Genomic DNA, 13,830 nt, shown 5'->3' on the forward strand with positions numbered 1-13,830 from the left:
TTATTATTAAACTCGGAAGAACGACAACATCGTCATCATCATTATCATCCTGATCAACAACGAAACGTTGACCGTACGTCTCAGGACTTTCGTTACTCTAGTGGGAGTTCGATAAAGCCTTTTTCTCCGAAGGGAAACATGAAGTGCGTGTGCGTGTGTGTGTGTGAATGTGTGTGTGTTTGTGTGTGTGTGTGGGTGTGAGCGTGTTATTTTTTTCTCTGTTGCGCAAGTTACAAACGTAAGAGAATGAGAAAAAAAGAGGAAGTATTTTAGGGCCGGTACCTTCGCTTTTATGTTTCGTTACTGCCTTATTGCGTACGTGCGTGCGTGAGGGTTGAGGAAGACTACAGAAACGGTTTTAATATCGACTACGATCGCGGTGTTTGCAGTGGTAATATGCAATTCGGCCGCGGACACGTGGGGCCATGTTTCCGGCGATCTTTATCCCGGACATTTTTGTTACGCTGTGTTTTGGTTCAATTCGGTTCATTCGCCGCTTTTCTAGCTTCCTGCTTTTTTTTTCTACTTTTTTAAATCTAAAGTTCAAATATTAATACAGTTGTATGAGTGGAGTAAATTTGTTTGGAGAAGTATTGCGCTTAATATTGCGGCGGTGGATGGCTCCGTTTACAGAACACATTCGACTGCAGTAGTTTTTTTTTGTATATTGTGATTTGAGCATTAATAAAAAAGAGAAGCAAGAAGCTTATTTGGGAATTGAGGTAAACCCAAGAATATAAAAAGAATCAAATAAATAAGACGGGCACGATTTCTTTCCCGTTTACTGTTGCCTGTCCGTTGTTACCCTTGTTAATCTCTTTTTTTTTTTTTTGTTGCCAAACTTGTTTAGGGCAACTTTTTTTTTTAACTCCCGCATTCGTAGGTTGCATTGGTAGGCTGGATTGTTAGCTCAAAATTTGATGCTTTTTTCATATATGTTTTAGAAAATCGTTTTCAAATCTGCGATGCTTGCCACAATGGCCCCGGGCTTCAAAGCGTGCCTCTAAACGGCAACGCGAACGACCGACACCGATATCGAACCACAAAAACATAATCCGCTTAAAAAAAAAAGCAGATAAATTGTGCAACAACACAAGTAAAAATGTATTTTTGCGCGTTTTCCAAAGCGACGAACACGCGCGCGCTGCGTGCTGTACAGACTGCACGCTGAGCTATGTGTATCAGTCAGCGAGGCATCCGGTTCAGCGGGCAGAAAGCAAGTCACTTCGTCTTTATTGTCGTCTACCACTCAGTGTGGCGGTGGCGCAAGTATCAGGACTGTTACATCTACCTTTGTTTGGACTATGGAAAACCAACAAGAAATACATACGAAAATAGACAAAATACACAAAACACGAAATATAAAAAGGAATAACCCAAAAGCCCGTTAAGCTTGCTGCTGGAAGTTCTGATCCTAGTTTAGCCTTTGGGGTCACCGCACAGTTCGGGCTGATGTCCGAGCAGCACATGGTCCGATCATTCTCTGTTCTCGCTGCGGAGTTGACTGCAGCTGGGGAGCTGGTCGGAGTTCTCCTTGAAGGAGCGACTGTGGTTGTGATGGCTGGATCTTCATGCTGCACTGTTGGGGTCAATGCAGCCGGTGCAGCTTGAATGCTGGTCAGGGCACAGGCTGGGTAATCCTCCAGGTGCTCCTCAAAGCAATCGGAACTCACCAGGTCTTCATTCGTCGGTAGCAGGTGTTCTCTGTTGCGTCGATATTCACCGCCATCCTGCGTGACAACCAGCGAAGAACGAGGCGCCACGTTCCTTAACACTTGGCCCTTTGTGACCCACTGTCCTTTGTCCCTCAGACGTACCACGTCACCGTCCTGTAGTGGCCTCAAAAGACATCCTTTGGTGGTATCCTGTGTGTGTCTTCTGGCTGGTTTTGGAACTGCTGGCGCGAAGTCAGGAAGACGGGACCTAATGCGGCGTCCCAATAGAAGCTCGCTGGGGCACCGGCCATCCTCCAGGGGTGTAGACCTGTAACCAAGCAATCGCAGCCAGAAGTCTTCATTAGCTTCAGCAGTTTTCCGCAGTATTCGTTTTACCACTTGCACGCCCTTTTCTGCAAGTCCGCTGGAACGTGAAAAATGCGGTCTGGACGTGGTGTGCTTAAAATCATACTTCAAAGCGAAACTCTTGAAATGACGTGACGAGAACTGTGGACCGTTGTCGCCGCACACCTCTAGAGGTATTCCATGTCTAGCAAACATGCTGCTTAACGGCCAAATAACAGTTTCTGATGTTGCCTCTCTGAGCCTCTGTACCTCTGGGAAGTTGGCAAAGGCATTATAGGCAACTAGGTACGTGTTCCCCGCCTGCTCAAAGAGGTCTACACCAACGCGCGTCCATTGTAAGCCTGGAACCTCACGCATCATTAGTGGCTCGTTCGGTTGCTTGTACGGAAACTGTTGACAGATTGACCACCGGTGAATCATTCTCGCGATATCTTCGTTAAAGGGATACTGAACCAAGGAATGTAGTGCCCATAATAAGTGGCGCACGTTCTTTCCACGAGCCAGCAGCCGCCGGTGTGCGCGAGCACACGCAACAAAAATGACGTCACAGACCTCCATTCGCGGTTGAGGTGACAGTGGGCTTCGGACTAAAGGAGAATAAAGACAGTCTTTTCATCTCTACAAGTGAAAGCTACGTGCTTGTTAGACCAATTCATCGCTTACCTTTCACACCAGACACCACTGTGTAGATGAAAAGCTTGTCTTTATTTTTCTTTGGTCCGAAGCCCATACATTTCACTGTCATCTCAACCGCGAGTGGAGGTCTGTGACGTCATATTTGTTGCTTGTGCTCCCGCACACCGGCGGCTGCTGGCTCGTGGAAAGAACGTGCGCCACTTATTATGGACACTAAATTCCTTGGTTCAGTATCCCTTTAATGCCGCGCTGGAAAACTAGCTGTCTTGCTCGTGCTTTACACTTATTGATACCAAAATGGCCATCGTGTATCGTCTCAAGTATTCGCTGGCGCATGGCCTCTGGAATGGCGCATCTTTACGCCCTTAACCAAAACTCCAGATAGTTCTGTTAATTCCCCGGTGGAAGGTTTGTACTGTCCATGAATAGGGAGGTTTGCTCGGAAACAGTTAATTACGTCTGTGAGGACAGTGTCCCAAGCAGTTTCACGCACCAGCTCAATCTTAGTTGCTTCGCTTACTAGGCTGTGCTGAATCTCTAATGCATGCTCCTCAACATCGGTCTGCCAGGGACGAACGTCAGCTGGAACTCATACTTCATGAGCCTCAAGAAAAAACGCTGCGAGCGCGGTGGCATATCTCGTACACTTTTTGTGCAATCGCAATCAGAGGTTTATCGTCAGTTTCCGCTATAGCTCGGCGTCCGTACACAAAGTGGTGAAAGTTTTCGAGACCGTAAGTGACTCCAAGACCCTCTTTTTCAATTAGCGCATAGCGTGTTTCCGCACTAGACAAGACTCTGGAAGCGTAGGCCACTGGTTTCCATCCCTCAACATGTCGTAAGAGCGCCGCGCCTATCCCATATTTTGAAGCATCCGAAGATACTATCGTGGGTTTTGCCGGATCAAAGAGTGCGAGCACTGGGGTTGTAGACATGAGATTTTTCAAACGTTCGTATTCTATTTGGTGTGCGTCAAACCACTCGAACACTGAGCTGTCCTTAATAACTCTGCGCATTAACGTTGCCCTCAAGGGCCAAGCTAGGCAACCAATTACCAAAGTAGTTTATAAACCCCAATAATCGTTGTATTTTTTTCTTACTTACTGGTTGTGGAAAATTGTGAATGCTCTTAACGAGAGCTGGGCTTGGGGAGATACCATTTTCATTAATCTCGTCCCCGAAAAACTCAATTTCCTTGCGGGCCAGTTTGCACTTGATTATGTTGAACGTGAGACCCTCTTGACAGGCTCTCTGCAGTACAGCGCGTAATCTGTCATTGTTCTCGGCCTGTGTTCTACCCCACACCAGAAGGTCATCGATGTACACTCGAACTCCGGGTAAACCCTCAAGCATTTGAGACATGGTCTTGTGAAATACTTCCGGTGCAGAAGCTATTCCAAACGGTAGCCGGAGGTACTGGCATCTTCCAAATGGAGTAGCAAATGTGCAGATTCTCGTGGTCTCATCATCTAACGGTATATGGTGAAACCCGGAATTTGCATCAAGGGTTGAAAACCATAGTGCATCAAAGAGCTCTGCCACAATGTCTTCTCTTTTGGGAAGTTGGTAATGCTCTCACTTCACCCACTCGTTTATGTTCTGAGGATCCAGACATACCCTGAGCTGTCCGTCTTTTTTAGCACAATAACCAAAGGACTCACCCAGTCAGCTGGCTTATCCACTTTCCGGATAACGTTGGCACTGGTTAAGCGCTGCAGCTCCCTCTCCAGTGGCTGCCACAAAGCTTGAGGGACTCGCCGGGCTGCTTGCACCGTTGGCCTAGCTCCTTCCTTTAGCACCATGTGGTATGCCCGTTTCACACAGCCTAACCCCTGGAACACCTCAGGGAATTCGGAGGTCACTGCGCTCAAGTTATTGCAGGAAACTGCCGAAACACGATTCACGAGTCCAAGGAGTTCACTGGCCTTGAGACCGCGAATAGGAGCCCGCGACTTTTTTTACAATGAAGAACTCGATGAGTTCTTTTGTGTTGTTGCAATCCTCAGTCAAGGATGCTTTTCCTGCGTGTGCAATTATGCCGCCACTGTAACTGCGCAAGACTGCCGTACTCCTTCGAAAATCCGCACTCCTGCCTGCTCGTTTCCACCACGACAATGGCAACAAGTTTGCTTGGGCTCCAGTATCAATCTTCAGCATAATATCCTTATCAGCTATCTTCGCCGGTACCAGCCACTCTGCTTGATTACTTGCAGAAGTACGTGCTCCCACCTCCAGAATTTCAAAGTCACTCCCGGCATCCGTGGCTTGATCGTCGTTTTCTTTAGTTATCGCGTTCACTCGTTGCTTCGGACAGCAAGACGCGAAATGACCTTAACGATGGCATCTCCTGCATTCTTTTCCTGTTGCTGGACAGCCTGTTCCTTTGTGAATGAAGTTACACTTCTGACAGTGGTCTCGTGCAGGTGGTGCTTCCACTGGCACCGTCGAACGTCTTTTAGTTGTCTGGTGAATACTGAGAACGAACTCTTCTGGCTTGTCCCAAACTTTGTTTTGTTTTTCCGCTATTTCGTTTGCTTTACACATGTCCACTGCTCCGGTAAGTGATAATTCCTGCTCTCGCAACAGCCTTTGACGTAGTTTCTTGTTCGATATACCACGCACTATTTGATCTCTGATCATTCAGTCTGCCAAACTACCAAATTCGCAGGTCTTACTTAGCCTTCAACAAAAGGTCTCTGTAAAATTGCTCAAACAGCTCATCTTCTGTCTGCTCTCGCATCCTGAATACGTAACGCTCGTACGTTTCATTCTTCTTGGGAAACAGTAGTTAGGAAACTTTTCTACTACGGCCTCGTAGGTTTGCTCCCCCTCGACGTTGAAGGTGTCGTAGACTTCCACGGCCTGCTCCCCAGCAACATGCCGCAACAACGCGATCTTCCGTCCCTCCTTCCTTTCGGCACGTGGCTCCGTAGCTGTCATGAAGATTTCGAACCGTTGCTTGAAACGCCTCGAGTTCTCATACAAATGTAGGGGTAGGCATACATAGTTCTGGAATAAATGGTTGCCGTCATGATTTTACCCACTTCATGCTCTTTGAGGCCGGATTTGCGTTTAGTAATTCTGTTGATCTTGTGTAGAACTAGATGTATCTGCTGCGTATAATCCGTTTCATCTATTCTGCATTTTCTTCGTTTTGCTGCCGAAAGAAGTTCAGCATCTTGGTGAAATGTCTTTTAGGGACGGGAAGCCCGTCCAGATGGGGCTTGATAGAGTTTCTGCTGGTTTCGGCCCTCTTGCGGTAAGAGTTGATGACTACGACGCATACCGACTTCTCTGGGGAGTAATGTAGGCCTATATTTTGTGCATGCGCTGCTATGATATCGAGGCCCTTTTGCAAGGTCGACTTTTTCTCCCCGGCGTTTTTTTTGGTACACCAGAGGGTAATGTCGTCTGCATAGATGGCATGTTTAAGGTTAGAGACCTGGTTGAACTTGAGAGGAAGAGGTTTCATGGCAAGGTTAAAGAGCGTCGGTGAGAGTATTGCACACTTCGGAGTTCCTCGATGTACGGGGAACGCTCGAATGGTTGGCCATCTAGCCCCGGAATGCGCAAAGTTCTGTTAGTGAGAAAATTCTTGATGTTGCTAAATCGTACGACAGCGAGGGTTGGCCTCTGCCAGGTGTTGCATGATGGCGGTCTGTAGAACATTGTCGAAGGCTTTTTTAATATCTATCACCACGATGGTGCAAAGTTGAACTGCGCTGGGTGTAGCGTATACTACCTCGTGTATCATAAGGGCTACATCTTGAGTGCTCATGTGTTTTCGAAAGCCGATAAGGGTGTGAGCGAGTTCGTCGATATTTTCGAGATGCCATTATAATCTTGTAAGGACAATTTTCCCACGAGCTTGCCCACGTATGACACCATGAAGATAGGGGCGTAAGTTGCCTGGGTTGTTGAGGAATTTTCCTGGTTTTTGTAACATGCTCACGTATGCTTCCTTCCACGTGGGTCGTATTTGATCAGTTTTCCTTACCTGATTGATTATCTTCAGGAGTTCTGTTTGTTTGTTGTAAGATATAGGTTCCACAGAATACCATACGCGATCTTGTCCGGTTCTGGGGCGGTTTTTCGCCGCAGTAGGGGCAGGGCCATTTGAAGTTCACCTTGAGTAAATGGTAAATTGATTCCCATGTCTTGTGCATTATTTCTAGTGGGAATGTCAATACCTTGTGGGTCAAAACCTGGATAGAAAGTATCTCGGATCTCCTTGATCAGGTCTTTCATCGTACAGCCTGTTTGTAGTTGGTGGCGTTGCAGAGCATGCCATGGTTTCGGTTGGCCGAGCAGCGCTCAAAACATATGGCATACCTTGGCGGTGTGCATTAAACCCATTCATGCTGTCGCATAATTGTGTCCAATGTTGCACTGCTAGGTGTTCTGCACACATTTAGCTTTCTTGAGTAATGTCGATTATTCTGCGCTGTATTTTTTCATATTTTTTTTTGCGTTGGATGAGGCGTTGTTGCTTGATCCAAAGTGCTAGAAGCGACATAGGGAATATCTTTGCCTCGCAATTATGCGGCGGAAACGCAACATTTCGAAGGAAAGAGATGTGCTTTCTGTCTTATGTGACAATATAAACAATGTTAAAAGTACAAGATGCAAATATTTCCCATGAGCAGCCTTTCCCATTACATGCACGCGTATTTGGCAAAATGATTCCTCGGTATCCCCGGTAGCCGTTATCTCCCATCCGCATCAGAAGATGGCAAAGGGTATTTACGCGGGAGTTAGACATTTCTCGCTTCTCTCCCCGCGGTGAGTATCACGTCGCGACAACGTCAGGCCCTTGTGCGGAGCCGCGCTGAAGTAGACATTCCATGGGGAAGCTTTTGCTCGAGTTTCACAAACGCACCCCCCTTGGCCTGGGATCTCCTTGCAATTTGCGGTATTTTGTTCGCTTGTCTGGCAACTTTACAGATTTTGCTCAGCCAGATGCCGGAGGTTGCATTGGGATTGCCTAACTTGGTGCGGCTTGCGCTGTGGCGCATGTCGACCGAGGCGCCCTTAAGGAGTCTTCGATATTCATCAATGCCGTCCTCAAGCCGCTCCTCATACAACTGGTTTTTGATTCCACGTCTTCGTGTTGCAGCCACCCGTTCAAAAAGCGTCTTTATTTTAGTAAGAAGCAGTTCGTCGTCCTCAGCATTGCCGTTTCATCTACGCCTGCATTCTTCTACTTTCGTCAACGCGCAGCAAACCCTGTTCGAGAGTGCGACCACTAAATGCGTCTGATAAGACTGACATCCCTCTAGGCTTCGCACCGTTCGTGTAAATGCTTTGAGTCGGGGAGGGAATCCAGCTGGTCCCGCCGATCACTGAGCACATCCCTCCCCGAAAAGCACCCACCGTGTGGCGCTTCAGCTAGGCGCGCTCATTTCCACATAAGGTGTTCCTAATGTTCTGGTGGATCAGTGTACGTGAGGCAAACATGCTTACTTCCATTTATTTATTTCATTTCTTCCTCCTATTCCTCCCCACCCCTGCCCGTTTCAATCTGGATGAGCATCGTACTGGCGTGCGGTCGTGTATCACTACTGCGTGGTGCACGTTAAAGGGATACTGAACCAAAGAATTTAGTGTCCATAATAAGTGGCGCACGTTCTTTCCACGAGCCAGCAGCCGCCGGTGTGCGCGAGCACACGCAACAAAATGACGTCAAAGACCTCCATTCGCGCGAGCAGTGAAACGTATGGGCTTCGGACCAAAGGAGAATAAAGACAGGCTTTTCATCTCTACAGATGAAAGCTACGTGCTTGTTAGACCAATCAATCGCTAACCTTTTACACCAGACACCACTGTGTAGATAGAAAACTTGTTTTTATTCTCCTTTGGCTGGATGCCCATGCATTTCACTGTCATCTTAAGCGCGAATGGAGGTCTTCGACGTCATTTTGGTTGCGTGTGCTCGCGCACACCGGCGGCTGCTGGCTCGTGGAAAGAACGTGCGCCACTTATTATGGACACTAAATTCCTTGGTTCAGTATCCCTTTAAGACCCCAGGCTAGCGGTTGTACCGCACTGGATAAATTTCTCATCTACAGCAGAGACTCCAGACGCCCTCTGAGGGAGACTAAATGCCGGCTGTATAAACATACACGGAACAATTTGCGCTTTTTGCCTCCTTAAGGGCCAGATGGGAGGGGCATTATATAAAAAAAGAGGGGGAGGGGGGCGAATAAAATAAAATACTTTGAAACTCTAGAAAACAAAAGAAAAGACAAACGAAACGATAATAATAAAAACCGCGTAGAGTTACAACCTGGTAGTTCAGTGGTGTTTATCAGAGGTGTAAGGTGACTGATCGGAGGAAAATGGATGGGTCTGAAATAAGTATTGTTTCCTTGGGAAGGGGGAGTTCCAGATGTTAATAGCCTGTGGAGAAAATGGTCCGTCAAAAGTTATCTTTTTGTTTGTTATACGTTTTATGCAACGTCTGTGATTGAGGCGAGATGATAACCCGTTAGGAGACAAAAGGCGTATCACATGGACTTTACTTTTAATGCGTTAACGTTAGTGCCCTGTCACATGCGCCGACCTTAAACTGGTGTGGACTAACCAAAGCTCGCAACGTCGCCACGGGACGGCGCCACAGCCCAACTGGCTGGGCGTGATTTCCAGGTGTGATCTTCAAAAAAAAAAAAAAAAGGCTCGAGTGCTGGTGAAAAAACGTTAACATCAGGGACCATTAACACCTACAGGGTCTTAGGCTCGGGCAATAGCTCAGTTCAAGCCCGCCCGCTCCAAAGAGAAAGAACCGCATCATCATCATCATCAGTGGAAACTGGCTAGGGAAATCCTCTGCAAGCAGTGACAGATGGCGCCACAGCCCCACTGGCTGTGGAAACTGGCTGGGAAACAGCTTCTGCAAGCGCTGACAGGTGGCAGGCGGGGTGCGGGTCCGCGCTTTGGACTGCCTCGGAAGCTCCTGCCGTAGGCTTTGGAGACCTGTGGACGGGCTGCGGTTCCGTTCTGCGACCTGCCACGCCGTTCTTGACGCGCAGTCCTCTTACCATGTGAGATGGGCCGTAAGCGCACCGTGTCGTCGCCCCTGTATCCAGCAGTGACGTGCACGGCAACGCAAGGCCCAAAAGGACCAACGACGCCGTTTGCACGAGATCGCCGACTGCCCGCCGCAGGATTAAACGCACGCTCGCGGTGAATAAATACGCACAAAGAAATGGCTTTGTCATTTTACGCGCATCGAGCGCTCGTCATTCATACAAGCGCTAAGTGACCTGACCTGCTTGCACCAGGGAGAAGAGGAGTTTTGGGAATGTTCACCCCGCGGAAAACTGCTGGGAGGCTGCATTCACCGTGCTTTGTTGTATAGAACCACTGCCCGAAATGCTCACGGATTTCTTTGAGAATCAGCGAAGCGGCAGCAACAACTTCGGCCTTTTTCTGTTTTATTTTTTTTTTTTGGTCAAATACGTTTGAGGCGTGTCAGAAGATAATTCTGTCACCACGTCTGCAACGAACGCCGTGTTTTTTTGTACGATGTGTGAGCAGCGAAACTGCGACTTGAAGAAACCGTTTCATGCGATCGGTTCAAAAGGACTACCAATCCCCTTGACGAGCGCGTTAGAAATCCACACGCTCACAGCTAGCCTCCAGTTTCCTTTGCTTTGTGATCACTTCCGCAACAGGGCAGCAACGTAGCTATGGACGCCTTTTTTTTCTCCTCGCCATTTGAATTTTGGTGGGGAGGGGGTCGTGTACACCAGCGAATCTGCGCTGCACGGTCGTTTTACTTGGCGTCTGCCTTCATCGTGCGGACACGAACAGAACTCGCGCTTACGCGTGCGCAATAATGCGCCAGCTCGCATTTGCGCGTGCGTGCGATATTAGCTTCGGGCGTATCGCACTCTTTCCCATAGCAAATAAAACAAAATTAAAGGAATAAACGAGAAAAAGTTTTCTATGACGTCGATGCGACGTGCCAGCTTATGTATTAGCGATGTGCGCGACCAAAAGCGTCGCTGCGGTCAGCTTTCCACGATTGGCCAGACCATGGGAATATGAGCACTGTCAGATTGTCAACTTTGACGGTGTTAGTTTCGGATTGCGATAGCTTCTAGCTTCTACTGTGCTTTTTAAAAACACCATCGAACTCGCCGTCGCACCCGATGGTAAATAGCCAGAATAACAACTGGTGACGTCACAGCGAGGCAAATGCCAGTCGTGACGTCACGGAGGGAAACCATAAGAGGGCGCCACCGAAACATCTCGGCGCTAATAGTCACTGGCGGCGGCCGCGTGCCGAGTCCAGCACACCTTATTATCGCTCCGCAGCTAATGAGATTTCATATACAGAGCGCGACGCATTGTTAAGGCTGGTTTTAGACAGCTGCAACGAGCGCGTTAGCTATATACGACTGCGTCCGTTGTGACCGGAACGACCGCTCTGGGCCGCGCGTAAACATACACTCCTGCAACCACTGCAACAGGCACAGAGGCCGGTCGTCAGCTCGGCGGCCAGTTTTTCCTCCGCCGTCAGCTGTTTCCGCGGTGCCTCGAAAAAGAAAGGGACGCGCTGCCATTATCAGAAAATGGACAGGCAGTTTTTAATAGCCTCGAGCTTTATTATTATTTTTTTTTCATTTTCCCGTGATAGGCTCTCGCAGGGCGCAGATTGGACGAAAAAAAAAATGCAGTACGCCGTCTTGGACGATCACGACTTTAACGCGCGACTTTACCAACAGTACACACCTCACCACACGCTTTTTCTACGATTACAGGGAACGACGCAATTTTCGGCTGCGATATGGCAACGTAGAGATATGATTTCGTGATCAAATGGACGTTTCCACCGTTCGGGAATGCTTACCACTAATCACTATTCTCGGGTGATAACACCGCGTGAAAATTTGCATCCTTCATCACACGCCTTGAAATATACAGTACGGACCCGTAATACCTTAAAAATCAGCACACGCATCGAGTGTCCAAAGCAAGAAATCTGGGCGATAATTGAGGAAACAAATACTTAAAAAGGACCATCGTAGTCTATAGGTAAACAAACACGACCGGCACGAGCGTTTCTGCTGTCTTGAGGGTACCGCCACGACATCGCCGCACGAGTAGATGAATCTTCCCTTTTAGGACGTGCTGGCTTGTCATCGTGACACACGACGGGAATTTTCACTCTAGGATAGCGCTGTTTCTTGGAACGATAAGCTTCCGCCACGCCGACCACGTCGACGATCACCATCGACGCAATGTTTTTCAGCAGACAACAGGAACCACGACCGGCATGCAACGCGTGCGGCCAAGCTCTCGTCGATTTATGATTGTTCTGCCGGTGTGCTTGCTCTGTTCGTTCCCAAACGTTCCCAAGCATTACAAACGTAGCAAAAAGATTCAGCCCGGCTCAACTCATTGCGTTGTCCCACTGCCGCCGGCCATGTTCCGATCTCCGTGCCTCTCTGCGCCTCTACACAACAGTTCGCGTACGTACTTTCACTACTTCCACCATGGCCTCTGAGATCCCGAAGCGCGCGCGCCGTGCGCTTCGGGATCTCGGAGGCCATGCTTCCACCGCAGGTGCGGTAACGGATGTTACGTACAAAAAAAAAAAAAAAAGTTTCAGAAAAAAAAAAATAAAACACGTAATTGTGTTTTAAATAATTAAAGGCAAACGCCAACCAATCCCTAAAAGATCTTAGGGTCCCAACGCTTCGGTGCCGGCTCGGCTCCTTCTTCAGGGGGGCTATTTAAAAGAGAAGCAGCTTCTTTCTTTTCTTCTGCGGCGAATGTAGGGCAGTATCTTCGTTTTTTTTTTTTTTTTTTTACGGTGGTTAGTTTTCGAACCAGGTGTGGTACCTTCGTTTTCTTCAAAGTTGGTTATTTACAAACGAGGATCAGCATCTTCGTTTTTCTCTATGGTAGGGGCGTGTTTCTTTGGTGTCTCTTCTACGTGTCGTAGCCCACTGACGTATGCTGAGGGCAAGGTGCCGGAGGATCGATTAATATTTCCTGGTGTGGTCTGTATGCGCCATGACTCAATAAAGAGTCGTTTCCGCCAGTTGGTTTCTACATCCAGGATTCGGGTATTTTCAAAATCGATGCGGTGGTCATTGTCCTCGCAGTGTTCCGCAACACCGCTACGCTCTCGATCAAATTTGCGTACGTCATTCTTATGTTGGCGGACTCTTTCCTTGAGGTTTTTTGTTTCGCTGACGTATGAAGCGGAACACTCAGCGCAGGGAATTTGATACACAACGCCTTGTGCTTTTTCTCTCGCTGGATGGTCTTTCGGACGAGGCACTAAGCGGCCAAGTGTCGAAACAGGTTTGTGAGCCACCTGGATACCTTCTTTGCCAGCGTACGGGTCAGAGTTTCGCTAGTTCCCTTTATATAAGGTACACAGACGCGGATGTTAGGGCGGGACTGCGTACTATTTTGTGGGTGCTCCAGACTGCGACCAAGACGACGGGCAACACGGCTGATGAAGCTGTTGGTGTAGCCATTCTTTTTTGAGGTCGGCCGATGACAGCCTGTTATTCACTTTCTTTATCTTTCTTTGAGGAGCAGATGTTTTGAGCTCTGGACAACAGGGTCGCAACCACCGACGCCTTGTGACTCGAAGGGTGGTAGGAGTCAAACCGAAGGTAACGTCCAGTGTGGGTCGGCTTCCTGTATACAGTGAACTCCATGTCTTCACCTTCTCGCTTGACAAGCACGTCCAGAAACAGCATGCAAGGTACCGTTTTTTTCAAGCTCTAATGTAAACTGGATGGCCGGCTCGATGGAGTTTAGGTGTGCTAGAAAGTTGTCCACCTCTGATGTTTTGAGGATACAAAAGCAATCATACGTAGCGTAGGAACACTTTGGGGCTAGCCGGAAATGAGTGCAGCGCCCTTTGTTCGATTGCTTCCATCGTCAGGTTTGCCGTAGTAACCGAAATAGAAGCTCCCATTGCGGTTCCGCTGGTCTGGCTAAAGAACTCTCCTTGGAAGCTGAAGTAGGTGCTGTGAAGGCAGAATTCAAGGAGGCAGCATATTTCATCCACGCTAAGGCAGGTTCTTTCGTTCAGGTCTTTCTCCTTTTCGAGAGCGTTTCTGGTTGTGGCTACAGCCAGGGGCACTGGAACGCTTGTGAACAGTGAAATTACATCGAATGACACCAGACTGTCCTCGGGGGTGAC

The 13,830-nt window shown here is 48.3% G+C and overlaps 1 pseudogene; it reads right to left on the minus strand.

The window, feature by feature from the left end:
* Positions 1-1,275: 1,275 nt before the first annotated feature.
* On the minus strand, positions 1,276-6,905 carry LOC115327366 (annotated as a pseudogene).
* Positions 6,906-13,830: the final 6,925 nt, after the last annotated feature.

Source organism: Ixodes scapularis, unplaced genomic scaffold (genome assembly GCF_016920785.2).
Source record: "Ixodes scapularis isolate PalLabHiFi unplaced genomic scaffold, ASM1692078v2 PGA_scaffold3__209_contigs__length_174095766, whole genome shotgun sequence".
Taxonomy (NCBI): Eukaryota; Metazoa; Arthropoda; class Arachnida; order Ixodida; family Ixodidae; genus Ixodes; species Ixodes scapularis.